At 41.0% G+C, this 17222-nt stretch overlaps 1 protein-coding gene across 3 annotated transcripts in view; it reads right to left on the bottom strand.

Moving 5' to 3' along the window:
- LOC109496468 overlaps window positions 1–17222 on the bottom strand; it is a 348709-nt gene that overhangs the window by 276932 nt on the left and 54555 nt on the right. For all 3 annotated transcript variants that reach the window (XR_006592828.1, XR_006592829.1, XR_006592830.1), the window contains exons 2-3: window positions 16339–16520; window positions 1610–1696 (exon numbers count right to left, since the gene is read on the bottom strand). The gene's annotated coding sequence lies outside the window, so the exon portion shown is untranslated. The remainder of the gene's footprint in view (window positions 1–1609; window positions 1697–16338; window positions 16521–17222) is intronic.

Genomic DNA, 17222 nt, shown 5'->3' with positions numbered 1-17222 from the left:
TGCTCACGATCCATTGACCAGAACTAAGGACATGGCCCCTCCAAAGTATAATGCTCCTGTCTATCCGGAAGGAGAGCAAAACTGGGCATGGGTGATCAGAGATGTCCCTATCACACCAGTCTTTAGATACAAATGTCTTCTTGTGTGCTCAAAACTTAACTCTCCGAATCAATGATCGTTGTTTAGTACTCTTTTCAAAAATTTTATACAAGTAATAGATTTGGAGTGTTTGTTTTCTGAATGCATTTTTCAAGCAGTTAATTAACTGACTACAGATGATTGAGCTTAAAATCTATGACAGTTTTTATGAAGTAACTACATCGTCATTAGAAAGCTAAGGTCAATAGCCACTATGGGTAATTAAACTTATACTTCTAGAGTAATAAAATATTTAGTATTTTCTTATGGCGATCTAGCTTTCTCAAAGTGGAGCACCCCCATCAAGATTAAGCAGGGTACTTGCTAAGAGTGAACACTTCTAGGCCCACCTACAGAATGAGACTCTGGAGGAAGGAAACTACAAACCCTTCTGGGAATTATTATGCACAATGATTTTTGAAAACCACCCACGCAGAGGAAACTGAGGTCAAAGTCAGAAGAAAAGAAATAATGGGCTTTCTTGAATCCCAGCTGTGGAGTGGAGCTCGCCGTGGGGCTGGCCAGATTGAAGGCTGGAGGAAGATCTGATCTGACTCAAGTCAGTCCCGGTTAGAAGAAATCTCAAGCAAGACCCTTCTGGGAGCACTGAGCCATCTATTCAGCAAGAAATCCCTATCATGCTCCTAGTAACTGGACCTAGTTTGAGCACACTACTGATTCAAGAATCATGCTCTTGACTCTGACGTTTATTTTCACGTCCTGACTCTTCTGGGTACCTTCATTCCTTAGGTGATCTCTTCTGTTCTTTCTGCTTTAAATACCTACCCTATGCTAAGTCCTTGCCAATATCTATCTCCAGACTAAACCTCTTTTCTAACTCCAGACTATTGCCTGCTCAACACTTGCATTGAGATGTCTAGAAAGGCTTTTAAAAACTTAACATGTCTGAAACTGATCCCCAGATATTCTTTCCCTAAACATGCTTCTGCCACGGACTGACTTCTCCATCTCAGTTTAAGGCACCTTCAACCTTTGTTGGTCCAGGCCAAGGACCTTGGAGCCACACAGGACTCCCTTTTCTACCATCCGATCACCCAATGGATCCTCTCAAACGTGCTTTCAGAATACACCCAGGATTTGATCACTTCTCACTCACTGCCACTGTTACTCCTCTAGTTGAAGCACCCCAAATCTCTGGTCTGGCATATTGCAGTAGCCACATAAAGTGTGTGTCTTTCTTCTCAAGTTCCCTTTAGACTCTCTCTCATCATGGCGGCCAACATGACCCTGTTGGCATCTTACAGCAGATCTAAAACGCTCCCAACATCACTCACAGGAAAAATCAAAGTTCTAACAATGGCCTGCAAGGCCTTGTATGATCTGGCCCTCCTTTCCAACTTCGTTTCCTTCCATACTTCCCCTTATTAGTTCATTTCAGACACAGCGAACTTTTTAATTTCCTGCCATACATTGCTCCTGGTCCCTCCTTTGTAGCTGTTACTTCACCTACCTGGACGATTTCCCAGAGACATCTGCAGGCCATTCTTCAGGTCTTTGTTCAAAGGGCATCTTCTCAATGAGGATACAGCGCTAAGTGCTAAGGAGAATGAGAAGGGTTCTGGGTCACCTTGGTGGCTCCACTGGTTGAGCATCTGACTCTTGATTTTGGCTCAAGTCATGATCCCAGCATTGTGGGGTCAGGCTTCGTGTTGAGTGTGGAGCCTGCCTAACATTCTCTCTCTCTCTCCCTCTCTCTCTCTCTCTCTCTCTCTCTCTCCCCCTCTGCCCCTCCCCTGCTCGAGTGCATGCTCTCTCTCTCTCTCATTCTCTGTCTCTCTCTTTCCCTCTCTCAAAAAAACTATGAGAGGGGATATAAGGTGCTGGATTGAGAGGACGGTGTTCTAATGGAGCTAAAATGTCACCCCCTCCCAATCTGGTACTTTATATCCCTCTCATTCTCCTCAGCACTAACACCCTGCATATTTTTATTTATATCTTATATATTACCTGCCCTCTACATTAGTTTCTAAAGGTTCATGGAAACAAGCTTTATTTTTCCAGTTTTGTACATTGACGTATCCCAGCATCTAGAACAGTGCCCAGCACATAGAATCATTTGATAAATATTTCTTGAAAGAAAGAATGAATATTTATCTTGTTTTTTTTAATTTAATTTTTTAAATGTTTCTTTATTTTTGAGACAGAGAGAGAGAGAGAGAGAGAGAGAGAGTGCAAGTGGGTGAGGGACACAGAAAGAGGGAGACACAGAATCTGAAGCAGACTCCAGGCTCTGAGCTGTCGGCACAGAGCTCGATGCGGGGCCTGAACTCACGAACCACGAGATCACGACCTCAGCCGAAGTCGGACACTTAACCGACTGGGCCATCCCGGCGCTCCTATATACTTCTCTTCTAATAATACCCAGTCCTTGGTACCTACAGTTCTGATACCCATATTTTACTGCAGTTTTGTGACTGGCTGTTTGTCCTAGCTGCCGAGGCATCTTAAACTGAAACTTCCCACTCAAAATTGCTAAGTTGTCAAGAGTAACTGGTAAGTGACAGAAAGTGGACATGATGAGCACAGCTTTGGCCCCCAAGAGTAGAAAATTCTATGAAAACAAGACAGAGTGAGAAGATAGGCAGTTTATACAAATACGGAGGTATTTTCTGCGGTAGGTGGGCCTCTGAAAAGGTTTCCAGTGATGCCTGCTTCCTGGTACTCACGAGAAATCTCTTTCCCTTCAATTTGGGCTGGACCTACTGACTCAGTTCCAACAAACAGGATACTGTAAAAGTCACGGGGTGTCATTTCCAAGATTTGGCTACAAAATGATTTAGTTTCTGTGTTTCTTAGGGTCTCCTGCACTCTCTCATTTTCTCCCTCTGACAAAGCAAAATGCCATGTGAGGAGCGGCTGCAAGGGTCGGCCCATAGCCAGTCTGATTCAGCCTTCAGTCCCACTGCTGTAAGAAGCTGAATCCTTCCAACAACCATAGTTGAGTTCAAAAGCATACACTTCCCTTTTGGAGCCTTGACATGACTGGGGCCCTGGCCCATTCCTTGAATACAGCCTGAGAGACCCTGAGCCCAGAGCACTCTGCGAAGCCATTCTGGGTTTCCTGACCCACAGAAACTATGAGATAACTAATTTGCAGTTTTAAAACTACTAACTTGGGGGGTAATTTGTTACTTAGCCATAAATAGCGAATAGAGTAGTCATAGAGCAAAATATATAACTACATATAAGAGTATCTTTTTAAGAGGATGTGAACTATTGGCGATAAACGAAGGATAATTCTGACCAAGAACCTATGTTCATAGTAGCATTTATCAAAATGGTTATAGGTATTCATTTATCCACAAATATTTTATACAGAACTAATTCAAGGACAGGCAGAATTCAAGACGGAAAAGGTCTCTATTTTAATGGCGTTCAAAATCTAGTTTAGAGTGAAAGAGATGAGGACACAGATCACGTCCACAAACAAATGATTAATAATTTCAGAAACAATGAAACTGAGGTATGCTGTATAGACAGACTTGCCATGCACATGGGGCACCTCTTTTGAAAACTCCTTGTAATCTGTAACCACTAAGTGGAATTCTGACTGGTGAGAAAAATCCAACGATGGGAATATCTATGGGCAGAAGACTGCAGGCAGAAGGAAGGGCCAGTGCTAAGCTGGAAATAAGGGTAGTGCGTAGACAGGGACAGGATCAGGTAGTGTGGATTTTATTCTAAAGGTAGTAGAAAGCCCTTGGAGAGTTTTGACAGGGAGTAGAACATCTCATTTAAATGTTTAAGTGGTGGGGTGCCTGGTGGCTCAGTTGGTTAAGGATCCAAGTTTTGATTTCCGCTCAGGTCATGATCTTGCGATTCTTGGGAGCACGAGCCCTGCATCAGGCTCTGCGCTGATGGTGTGGAGCCTGCTTGGGATTCTCTGTCTTCTGTTCTCTCTTCCCCTCTTCCCTCCCCCCAGCCCCCCCCCTCTAAGAAATAAACATTTTTTTTAAAAAGCAGAGAATTTTACAAATTAAATGAATCAATCAATACATGTATGCATGCTTTAGTGGTCCCTCTGGCTTCTGTATAAAGAATGGGTTGTGGTGGAGGGGAGATTAGGAAAAGTTAGGAGACAGTACGGGGTTAATCGACTCAGTGGGGCTCACCCGTCACCCAGTCACTCTCATTGGCAGCGACGGCCCGGACTACCACATTCTTGCACGAGGGGGGATGGTGGAGACTGTGGCAGGCACCAGAGTGGTCTTACTGCCTCGTCAGCGTAAGCCCAACGACGGGCAGATTGGTTCGTGCCTGGGTGAGGGGGAGGCCGGGGAGCCAAAAGATGTCACATTGGCAATCAACTCATTTGTTCTGACCGCAGGGTCAAGTTTACTTCTTCCATCGCTCAAAAGAACGTTTAAAGATACGTCAAACTTAGCATTTCGGGCAAGGGACAACTCCTCACCGATCAAGAAGAAAACGCAACTTTGGTGTCCTTAACGCAGCTGGCAGCGTTTTCCTTTTGTGTTCATAAGTAAGACTTGGGTGACCTTGAAGACTAGCTTCGCAACCCTATAAACCAATTAAATGTGAAGCATAGTGTCTCTTAACCTTGGTAATAAGTATTCCACATAGAAATTGCTTTCCAACTCCCTTTATGCTAATTAGGACTCTAACTAAAAAACAAATTACAGGAAGAGGTACCCCGTGTTCTTTTGCCTTATCAACTGCCATGGAAAAGCAAACGATGAAATGTGTCACGGGATGGGAAAGTTGGGAGGCTTACAGCTGTTACTTTGACGAACCACTAACTTGATGCAGCCTGTAGGGCCGTGGAAAACGGGGACCAAAGAGAGGTGATGTAGGAAGTGGGTACAAACTTTCCCAATCACCACGGGCTCTCCAGGTATTATAAAAACAATAAAAATCGGGTAACATCACGTTATGGCACGTTGAGCACTCAAGGGGGGACCGCTGAGAATAAAACAGGCCATTACGGTAAGTGCACCTTCGTCTGAATGTGTGCGTGAGCAGGGATGGTGTATTAGTTTCCTAAGGCTGCTCCGACAAATTACCATAAACTTGGCCGTTTAAAGCAACAGAAACTGATTCGCAATGCTGGAGGTCCAAAGTCTGAAGCCAAAGTGTCAACGAGGTTGGCTCCTTCTGAAGGCTCTGAAGAAGAATCCGTTCCAGGCCTCTCTCACAGTTTCTCACGGCACGGATGATCCTTGGTGTTCTGTGGCTTACAGAAACGTCGCTCCCATGCCTGCCTCTGTCGACACATGACTTTCTTCCCCATGTCTAAGTCTTAAATCTCTCTCTCCTTTCTCAGATAAAGGCAACCACCCACTGGATTTTAGAGCAGGTTCTAAATCGAGGATGGCCTCATCTTGAGATCCCTAATTACATCAGCAAGGACTCTATTTCCAAATAAGGTTACGTTCACGGGCACCGAAGATTAGGGCAGATGTATCTTTTGGGAGGATACAATTCAATCCATTACAAATTGCATATTAAAATGGTTTAAGTTTGAGGAGCATGATATGGACTCATAATATTTTTGGAATTGATAAAATAACCTTCTAGGGTAATAAAACAAGTTAATTTTCATGTTAGGAAACTCAGAAAATAGAAATATGAAGACGAAAACAAAATGTGTGCTCTCATTTTAAAAAGTTATTTCTGAGCCCAATGAAAACAAGCCATTTTTTATTTGACCACTAAAGGAACCATCTTAATGTTAGATTTTAAAATAAAAGTATAATGTGCATAACAAAAGTCCATAATTTGTTTTTTTTTAATTTTTTTTCAACGTTTATTTATTTTTGAGACAGAGAGAGACAGAGCATGAACAGGGGAGGGGCAGAGAGAGGGGGAGACACAGAATCTGAAACAGGCTGCAGGCTCTGAGCGGTCAGCACAGAGCCCGACGCGGGGCTCGAACTCACGGGCCGTGAGATCATGGCCTGAGCCGAAGTTGGACGCTTAACTGACCAAGCCACCCAGGCGCCCCAAAAGTCCATAATTTGTAGATGTACCGCTTGATGAATATTCACAAAGTGGATACATCCAAGCAAACACCATCCATATGAGGAAATTGAATAGTCTCAGCACCCCAACACCATTCTTGTGATCCTAGTCACTACCTGCATCCCTGAAGGTAACCACAATCCTGATTTCTAACACCGTACAGAATATTTTTTCTTGTATTTTGATTCTACACAAATTCGCCATATAGTATATTACTCTGTTGGGTCTGGCTTCTTTTATTCAATATCATAATTCATGTGTGGCTCATGGCAACACATTCTCATTGCTGTATAGTACTTCACTGCATGAATTTGTTAAACTATTCTATTGTTGCTAGGTATTTGAACTGCTTCCAGATTTAGCTAATATGAAGAGTGCTGCTATGGTCATTCTGGCACAGGTCGGTGGTAATATATGTTCACATTTCTTTGGGGTGTATATGTGAGGGTAGCGGAGTTGGATCACAGGCCATGTATGTGCTCAGCTTTAACAGATATCGCTAAACTGTTTTCCAAAGTGGTGGTACGAAGGAACACCCTTACCGGCAGGTTTGAGAATTCTAGTTGCTTCACATCCTGTACAGCAGTTGGTGTTGTTAGGCTTTTAAATTGTAGTCAATCTAGGGGCGCCTGGGTGGCGCAGTCGGTTAAGCGTCCGACTTCAGCCAGGTCACGATCTCGCGGTCCGGGAGTTCGAGCCCCGCGTCGGGCTCTGGGCTGATGGCTCAGAGCCTGGAGCCTGTTTCCGATTCTGTGTCTCCCTCTCTCTCTGCCCCTCCCCCGTTCATGCTCTGTCTCTCTCTGTCCCAAAAATAAATAAACGTTGAAAAATAAAATAAAATAAATTGTAGTCAATCTAGTAGGAAGCTAAAGAAAATTATGATCTGATTTGAAGCAAACGATGAACTATAAGAAACGAGACTACAGTTCACCTTGATAATAGGAACACTCCCCTTTAAGAGGTCCAGGGTTGATGACCTTCAATCCCTGGAAAAGTAAGTACTAGTTGATGCAACAGTGAATAACATTTTCATCATTATAATAATGCTTCCCTTTTATAATCTTTAGATAAAGCATGAAATACATAAATATGACTGCAGACTGGAATGAAAACTTTAGGAGCCTTGGCAATGTAAAATAAAGCGAAATGGGTAACAGGTGAGACGTGGAAGGTGGACAGCAGCGAGATAACAGCTAAAAGCTGATAGGATGGGAAATCGAGTTGAATATGCATTATTTAAAGCTATAAAAGCAGGCAATAGAAAAAAATAATACTATAGTTTAGAAAAATTAGAAGGAAGATATAAGGAAGGTGGATTTTAAGGATATTATTTAAAGTTATAAAGCAATCAATAGGAAATGCTAAAGTTAGCATAATTAAGAAAAAAATAGAAGAAGTGAGGAATTGAGGTTAATTTTGTTTTTGGAAATGTACATTTTTCATATATGGTAGTAAATAGATATAATTTAAAGTTGGTAAAGCAAGAAATCAATGCATCAGCCTGTTAAGCTATTTACAGTTACTAAGATAAACTTCCAAAGAACTAAAAAAGGTTAAAGAGGTGGTCCCTGGAGAAGCTGGGTGTGACCAGCTAGGCCTAGAGATGGTTCCTTTTCATCGTAATCCCTTCTGTATTAATTATTTGCCACGTGTATGTGTTACTTTGATATAAAAGAATGAAGTTTTCAAAGTACGAATTACTGGGGGGGGGGGATGATCAACTCTAATCCTCTTGGTGTGAGTGATTTCAGCTCCTACTGTGAAGAGAGGACAAAGAAAGGAAAGAAGCATAATTGAGGATAAAGATGCATTATGGGATCCAAAATCGGGATGCCAGAAAATAAAATTGGGGAAGATAATTTAAGAAAAAAAAAAAAGGACACCCACCAGGTTGAAAACAAACAGAAAATGAGAATCTCATTTTATTTACCCAGATTATTTCCACCAGGATTCCATCTCGTTTGAAATAGTTCATGGTCGGAGAACTTAGACAGGTGACACATCCAGAAGTTCTGGTGGAGAGGGCTGGCTTCCCAATTTCGCAACTTTTAAGGTCAATCCATGCTTTACAGTGTTTCCAGCTAAGTCTCACTGTCAATCTGATATTCTCACTCCCTGCTTGAAATCTCCAATGACTCCTCATTGCCTATTCCATTAAGTAGTAAATCCTCAGCTTGGCATTCTAGCCACTGAGTAACAGGGCTCCAACATATGGACTGACTATGATTACAGTGCTGCTAAGTATTAAGGTGGAAATCTGAACTAAGGCAGTGCTGCTTTTGAGGCCTGTGCTCCTGTAATCGACACCATACAGACTCAGGTGAAACTCGCATATGCCCAAAGAGACACATAGAAGAATGGTCATTGCAACATCGCCTGTAAGAGCAAACACGGGAAGCAACCTCGATGTCCACTAACAGGAAGAGGCATTAGCAAAGTGGGTAAGGTCATACCGTACAAGAATCAGAAATAATGAAAACAAATGAACGATGTGCATGTTTCAACATGAGTAAATCAGCAAAGCAGAATGTTGATTGAGAACAGCAACCTATAGAAGGTTCCATACAATATGATTCTGTTTATGTAATGCTTAATAGCATGCATATATTATAAAAAAGGAACAGAAAGAGTATAAGGAAAAACATAGATTAAAATCTGGATGATGATTATTTCTACGGAGTGAGAAGAAAGACTTGAATTGAGAAGTGTGCAAAGTATGAACTCTTATCACACTGTATTTCTTAAAAACAAAAGACCCAGAAAACAATGGAGCAAACAGTGAACAAGGGTTAATTGTAACTATAGTATTCTCTGTCTTCTCTGCATGTTTAAAATATTGCATAAAACAAATTCAGAGGTAGAAAAAATATTCTAACTTCATATCTCAGGGTAATGAGATTATGGCATGACTTCGTTCTTCTCTTTGCTTATTTTTCTTAATTTTCAAGAGTAAAAACTTTTTTTAAAATTTTTTAACATTTATTCATTTTTGAGAGACAGAGAGAGAGAGAGAGCATGAGCGAGGAAGGGGCAGAGAGAGAGGGAGACACAGAATCCAAAGAGGGTTGCAGGCTCTGAGTTGTCAGCACAGAGCCCGACTCAGGGCTCAAACTCACGAACTGCGAGATCATGACCTGAGACAAAGTCGGACGCTCAACTGACGGAGCCACCCAGGCACCCCAAGAGTAAAAAAATGTTATTTCTGGTTTTTAGTCCAACATATCAAGACCTAGAAGTCCTCACTTCTATCTTCACAACCAGAAAACTACACTAGTGTAAATACACTAAAATTCAACAACTCTTCTTAGATCCATTACAGAGCTGAGGTCACAGGGCAAACTGTTGGCCTGGAAACTGAAAACATACAGGGTAAATAAAATCACAGTTTACCATGAACAGAAGCTCTTAGATGAACATGGTAGTTGTTAAGTGCTCCTACTGAAAGAATATATTAATGGCTCGAGATTGACTGGGGGCTAGATCAAGAGGTAAAATGCCTGGGGCCCAGTCTAATAGGGACCTCCATGATTTTATGAGTATTACCTCTAGGAGACTGATAGGATCTCAGGGTGAAGATCATAGAAAAATCCCCTTATGCTACAGGTGGTGAGGGTATGAGAGTAATGACTTTGAAATGAGCCTAGAGCATTCTGTTTTCATGAACAACAGCCTGCCCTCAAGGGAAAATATTTTATCAGAGCCTAGCCCACTTAGATTCTACCACAGTCTAACTGATCTAGGGGAAGGGAAATACCCAACTTCAGGTCCCTCTAGCTTTCCTGTCTCACCGAAGGAGAAAGAGAAGGCTGAGAAGCACTTTTGAACGTCACAGGCTCACTGAAGATTGAACACCAATCATAAGATAATAGGACGTTTCCCCTTCCCACATTTTAACACCACATCCATTTGGCCTCTGTATAGTAACAGGGGCTTACAGCTGAAAGAACTACAAGCCTCAGACCCAATTTAAGAAAGAATATCTAGGAAACCCAAAGATACTATGGGGAACAAAACCAAGAACACTAGAAAACATTTTAGTCCCCGACTATACAACTATAGCAAAGAGTAAACAGCCTCATTCCTAGCCAGACACACATAAAACCTCAAACTAAAGGCACATTTATCTCAGTTTCTTTTACTCAACACATCACGTCTACCTTTCAATAACAAATTACAAGCTTGCTGAAAAGCAAAAACAAAATGTGAAGAGCACAGAAAGCAACAGAAACAGACTCAGATATGGGAGCGGCTTCAGAGTATCAGACTAGAAATGTGAAATAATTGTGTTATACGCAGGACTGTGTCCCTCCAAAATTCGTATGTCAAAGTCCTCACCCCTAGGACTCCAGAAAGTGAATGTATTTGGAGATAAGGCCTTTAAAGCTGCAATGAAGTTAAAATGAGATCATTAGAGTGGGCCCTAAACTACTACAACTGGTAGTAGTTTACCAGTTCCGACTGGAAATTTCCCACTGGAAATGAGGACACAGACATGTATAGAGGGGAAGAGTATGTGAAGATACAAAACGAAGATGGCCATCTAGAAGCCTTCGAAGCAACCAACCCTGATGCCCTCTTGGTTTCAGATTTTTTTTTGAAGTTTCAGGTTTTTATTTAAGTTCTAGTTAGTTAACATACAGTGTAATACTAATTTCAGGAGTAGAATTTAGTGATTCATCACTTACACGTAACACCCAGTGCTCAACACAAGTGCCCTCCTTAGCTTATAGTTAAGAGTCTGTCTTATGGTTTTCCTCCCTGTTTTTTTCTTTCCCCTATGTTCATCTGTTTGGTTTCTTAAATTCCACACGAGGGAAATCATATGCAATTTTCTTTCTCTGACTTATTTCGCTTAGCATAATACACTTGAGCTCCATTCGTGTTGTTGCAAATGGCAAGATTTCATTCTTTTTGATGGCTGAGTAATATTCTGTAATACACACACACACACACACACACACACACACACACACACCCCACAACTTCTCTATCCACTCATCAGTCAATGGAAATTTGGGCTGTCTCTATAGTTTGGCTGTGTTGATAATGCTGCTATCGACATCAGGGAGCATGTGCCCCTTCAAATCAGCATCCCTGTATCCCTTGGATAAATACCTAGTAGTACAATTGCTGGGTCATAGGGTAGCGCTATTCTTAATTTTTTGAGGAACCTCCATACTGTTTTCCAGAGTGGCTGCACCAGTTTGCATTCGCAGCAACAGTGTAAGAGGGTTCCTGTTCTGATCCTCACCAACATCTGTTGTTTGCTGAGTTAATTTTAGCCATTCTGACAGGTGTGACATACTATCTCATTGTAGTTTTGTTCTCTATAGAGATTTATATTTCTCTGTATAGATTTGTATTTCTCTGATGATGACTGATGTTGAGCATCTTTTCACGTGTCTATTAGCCATCTGGATGTCTTTTTTGGAAAAATGTCTATTCATGTCTTCTGCCCACTTCTTAACTGGATTATTTGGTTTTGGGGTGTTGAGTTTTATTAATTAGTTCTTTATATATTTTGGATACGAACCTTTTATCTGATATGTCATTTGCAAATATCTTCTCCCATCCTGAAGGCTGCCTTTTCGTTTTGTTGATTGTTTCCTCTGTTGTACAGAAGCATTTTATCTTGAAGAGGTCCCAATAGTTCATTTTTCCTTTTGTTTCCCTTGCCTCAGAAGGCATGTCCAGTAAGTAGTTGCTAAGGCTGATGTCAAAGAGGTTGCTGCCTGCGTTCTCCTCTAGGATTCTGATTGGCTTCCTGTCTCATACCTAGGTATTTTAGCCGTTTTGAATTTATTTTTGTGTATGGAAAATTATATAGGTCAGAAACATAGATCTGTATACGGAAAGGAATATATGAAAGCAAAATAAAATCTTTAGTTTTTCTTAGTCTAATTTATCTAACAGTTAACACCGTGTTCAAAACAATAACAATAGCAATGTATTTGGGGAGTATAGCTTATGCATAAGTGAAATGAACAACAGCAGTGTAATAAGGGACAGGATGGAGACATTGCATATGCTTTTATAAAGTATTGCACTACCCATGAAGTGAAACAGGGTTATTTGAAAGTGTATCAGATTAGTTATAAATGGATAATGCAAACTCTAGGGCTAAACACTAAAAGAATTTATAAAGAAGTATAATTGACATGCTATGAGAAGACAGAAATGGAATCATAAAATATTCAAAACCCAAGAATTCAGGAAAAAAGTAGAACACACACACACAAACACACACAAAGACAATAAAAACAGTTAAAATATGGTAGATATTATATCAATAATCACTTGAAATGTCAATGGTATAAATATACCAGTTAAAAGACAGAGACTGTCAGAATGGCTAAGAAAAACAAAGCCCAACTAGATGTTGTCTCCAAGAAACCCACTATAAATATAAAGACACAGATAGATTAAAAGCAAAGGGATGGAGAAAGATCTACAATGCCAACAATAATCAAGAGAAATCTAGAGTAGCTGTGTTAATTTCAAATGAAGCAGACCTCAGAACAAGAAAATTTCCCAGAGATAAACAGGGGTGTTATGTAACTGTAAAGGGGTCAATTCTCCAAGACATAACAATCCTTAATATGTATGTGCCTAACAACAAAGCATCAAAATACATGAGACAAAAAGTGATCAGACTACTAGGAATAATGAAAAAATTCATAATTATAGTTAGAGACTTCAACACTCCTCTATCACTAACTGACAGATCTAGCAAATGGAAAATCAGTAAGGGTATAATTGAACTGAACAGCACCATCAATCAACTGAATGTAACTGACATTTACAGAACACTTGACCCAACAACAGCAGAATACATGTCCTTCTCAATCTCACTTGGAACATTCACCAAGATAGATCACATTCTGTGCCATAAAATAAACTTAACAAATTTTAAAAGATAAAATCATCCAAAGTATGCTCTCAGACCACAGTGGAATTAACACTCAAAGTCAGTAATAGAAACATGGATGGAAAATCCCAAAATATTTGGAGACTTAAACAACACACTTCTAAAAATAAACATTCTCATTTTCCTAACAGGAAAGTGAATAATGCTATTTAAGTATATAAATGGTCCAATTCCTTAGGAATAAAACACATTTTCCTGTAGCGGTCAAGAAGTATTTTCCCCTTCTCCAGAGTAAGTTAAAAGCTATCATTTAAGTATCTCCAGGCTTCTATTATAAAACACTATCTTCAGTTTCTCATAATTTTATGGAAATTCCTTCTTTGAGGCTTAGATACGCCCACTTGACCTTGGTCCAGAGACGATACACAATTTAGAAGCGTTCACATTTATTAGGGTAACACTAAATATTCATGTTCAAGCTTATATGTAAATTGGTAAGCTGGACTAGCAAAGCTTTTTTTTCTTTCTTTCTTTCTTTCTTTCTTTCTTTCTTTCTTTCTTTCTTTTGCTTTCTTTGGATAATATGGACATTTTAACAATTCAGTTCTTCTCTTCAGAGGAAATGTTCATTCCCCCAATGTGTCATATTTCCTTTCGGTAATATTAACTGTTTGACACAAAATGTTAGAACCAGAAAGGACTATAGAGTTCTTTATAATGCACTATGGTATTGACGCCAAATTAAATATCATCACATAATTACGTATTTTATTACTTAGCTCATATTTATGTATCACCATCTGCAGAGTATAGTATAGATGCTTTGACAGAGGAAGGAGAACTTTCCTCTTTTCATGAATTTGCACGTATAGATTCTGATTGAATCTTTATGGTGGCCCTTTGAGGTAGCTATAATTACCACTTACAGACAAGAAAATGGGCTCAATTAGGTTAACTAACCTGTCCCAAAAGCCAATAGCCATTAAAGATACAATTAGGGTTTAAACCCAGTTGACTCACCCCCTAAACCACTTTCCATCTGCTTTCCATCATATCACCCTGCTTAAATTGAATTGTGACTTCTAGGTGTATGTGTCTTATTTTCATTTTTGTTGCCCTTATTTGTTTCACACAGGAAAAAAACATAGAAACTTCAAGTAATTTCATATTTATATTACTTACAAAATCAAACTAAATCCGTCAGTTATTTGTTGATTAATATAAACAAAGAAAGTCAGACTCAGAATCAATCATTTCAGCCTGAAAAATTCAACGCATAATTGTAAAATATAGCTCAGTCTGGTTCACCCTGGGTCTTTTCTTCTTCCTAACTTCTTTTTTGTTTTTGGCTATTTAATTTAAATTGTATTATTCATTTGTGAATTGTTAATACATTCACATCGTTCAAAATTCAAACTTTCCAAAAGGGCGTGCGATTAACTACCTCCCTTGCCATTTTTCTCTTCAACAATTCATTTCTTCTCTTCAGAGGAAATGTTTACTCTTCCCAGTGTGTCACATTTCCTTTCAGTGACATATTATGCAAACATACCCAGCTTCTAGAATGTCTCTGGAATTTCAAAGATGAGATCAGAGTGAGGCCAAAAGAAACACGGTGTGACTGATATTCCTGTCAACCCACGAGACAAAGTCACCCAAAGAGAAATAAATTCATATTTTACTTGATTTGGGACTTCTCTGTTCTCCTACATTCTACGTGCTACCTGCAGACTAATATTCCTAAATTGAATCTCCAGTCATGTCAATAACCACTCGTCTTCCAACGATCTCTCACTTACGTGCTCCACTGAATCCAGACATCTCAGTTTGGAATTCATTGCCCTATGTCCTTTGTCTTATTTGTAGTTCTTTCTTTTTATTCTACCTTCCAACAGTCAGAGTTTTATTGGCATTTAACATAATGTAGTGTTACAATACCTAAAGGATTCCAGATTTTTAATGCAATCAATGGACTTTTTCACCTTGGATACCATCTAGGGGATGAAAATCCTCTCCCTTGCTAACAATTCACTGGTTGAAATTCTGGGAAGCAGACTGACCAACGGTACTGGTTTGCTTAGGCCTGAAGGGTTTTCCAGCATGTGGGACTGTCTTTGCTAAAAGCAGGAAACTCCCAAGCAAACCAGAACGAGTTGGCCACCCTATCAGGGACACGGGGTGTTTTCCAAGATACGAGGAGAGCATCATGAACTCTTCTTGTCCCCACCATCTGTGGCGACAAGGAGAGACACAGCAGTTGTAGTGAGTTAGGCTCCTGGGGAAGATGACATCACCATGCTTTCTGCATGAAAGGATATGGGGGCTTTGCGGCCAAGAGCGATGTTCTTACTCCTGATCGGATCCCCAAGGACCATCCGCTTTTCCAAAGCATTCTTCCTCTGTGGCACTAAGTGACATGAATGCTGTGTTGTCCTCTACTGGGCTACCTGGAGTCAGAGTTAGGCCAACAGTGTCGGTGTGAATAACAGGGTACAGTACATGCTGGGCCCCACACATACTGCCTTCACTGGGCGGCGACACCCAGTCCCTAGTCCCTCTGAGAGTTCACTGCAAATGGCCCACAGCTGCCCCCTTCTCTGCAGAATTGCCCTCATTGCTCTTTGCCTAGGGGGGCTGCCTTACTCAGGAAGTTACACGTCCTCCACCCCCCCAGGCACAACCACCGGCCAATGACTGACTGACAAACGTTAAAGAAATGGGCTCTCTTGCCTCAAGATGGAACCACCCAACTCGTCTCTCAGAATCCCCCACAGACCAGGTCGAAACAATTCTCCAGCTGAGGCTACTTCCTGTCTCAGCGTTCTTGGCCAGCCTTATGCTGCTCCCCTCGCTTCCTTTTGCCTGAAGATACCCCCTCAATATGTCACTTGATAAGGTGGCCACATCATCCCGATTTGCCCAGGACTTTCCCAGTTCTAGCGCTGAAAGTCCCACATCCCAGGCAATCCCTTGGTCCAGAGCAAAGAGGGGCAGGCGGTTACTCTCTGTCTCAGGCTCTGCCTCTAAGGAATCGGATCGAAGACATCAGCTTACATCACACAGAAGCTGGGATTCTTTGTGCTGTAACCTGCTACATAGTGGGATTGCTGGTCTGGCGTAAAGAACTGGGCGAGATCCTATGAGTCTATATGGTAGTCTGGGGTGATTTAGAATAAGGCCCCCTCTGGTCTGAAAACACCCCCACTGGCGTCTCAGTAAACTGTACTTGCCTGTTGTGGAAAAGAGGCACCCTTTCCTCCGGGGGAATACAATTCCATGCGAAGCTTTGTGGCTTGGCAAGAGAATACATGCTGGATTTCTGGGCTCAGTACCTTGGTGCAGCGCAGGCCCTGACTGGCCAGCCAGAGACGGCAGCCCTGGAGTAGAGCGAGGAGGACAGCCTGACCCGTGTTCCATCTTCTCCACATCTTCCCTCTCTCTGCCATGTAAATGACATCAGGGTGGCACGTTCAGAAATGCTAGAATATCCAACTTTGCCTGGGCTCTGTTCTCCCTAAAAGGTAAAACAGAGATGTAGGCAATTCAGTAAGTCAGGAGAAACTAGTCTAGGAAAGTCAAGGCAACAGCGTGCTTGTTTTCTTTCTTTCTTTCTCTTTCTCTTTCTTTCTTTCTTTCTTTCTTTCTTTCTTTCTTTCTTTTAAAATAAGCAGAAGCTTGTGGATTTCTTTTTAGTTTTTTTAAAATTTTTATTTATTTGAGAGAGAGAGACAGCATGAGTAGCGGAGGGGGTAGAAGGAGAGAGAGAGAGAATCTTAAGTAGGTTCCACATTCAGTGAGGAGCTTGATGTGAGGCTCGACACAGGGCTCGATCCCACAAACAGTGAGACCATGACCTGAGCCAAAATAAAAAGCCAGACACTCAACGGACTGAGTCACCCAGTCGCCCCCCAGTGTGCTTTCTACAGAGCATGAATTATATTCCTGGGTTTTCCAGGGCAGCTCAAAACTTATAAACTCTCCGTGCTCCATTTTCTAGAAAGGAATTGAGTTAGAACCACTTCTATGGCACATGATTACTCTGAATTGAACTGCCACCATCACTTGGAAGGGAGGCTTTTAAAAACCATAATCAACTCTAACATATTTGACATGAAATTGATACACAGAGTGACAAGCATTCTCAGACAATGTGTGGCTCGTGGGGAGAAATAAGAGATATATTAAAATTATAGTTTTCAAGTACCGGGTAATCCTA

The sequence above is a fragment of the Felis catus genome, chromosome X, assembly GCF_018350175.1.
Source record: "Felis catus isolate Fca126 chromosome X, F.catus_Fca126_mat1.0, whole genome shotgun sequence".
NCBI lineage: Eukaryota > Metazoa > Chordata > Mammalia > Carnivora > Felidae > Felis > Felis catus.
The sequence above is the reverse complement of the archived record's forward strand: the minus strand, read 5'-3'. Positions and strand labels throughout refer to the sequence as shown.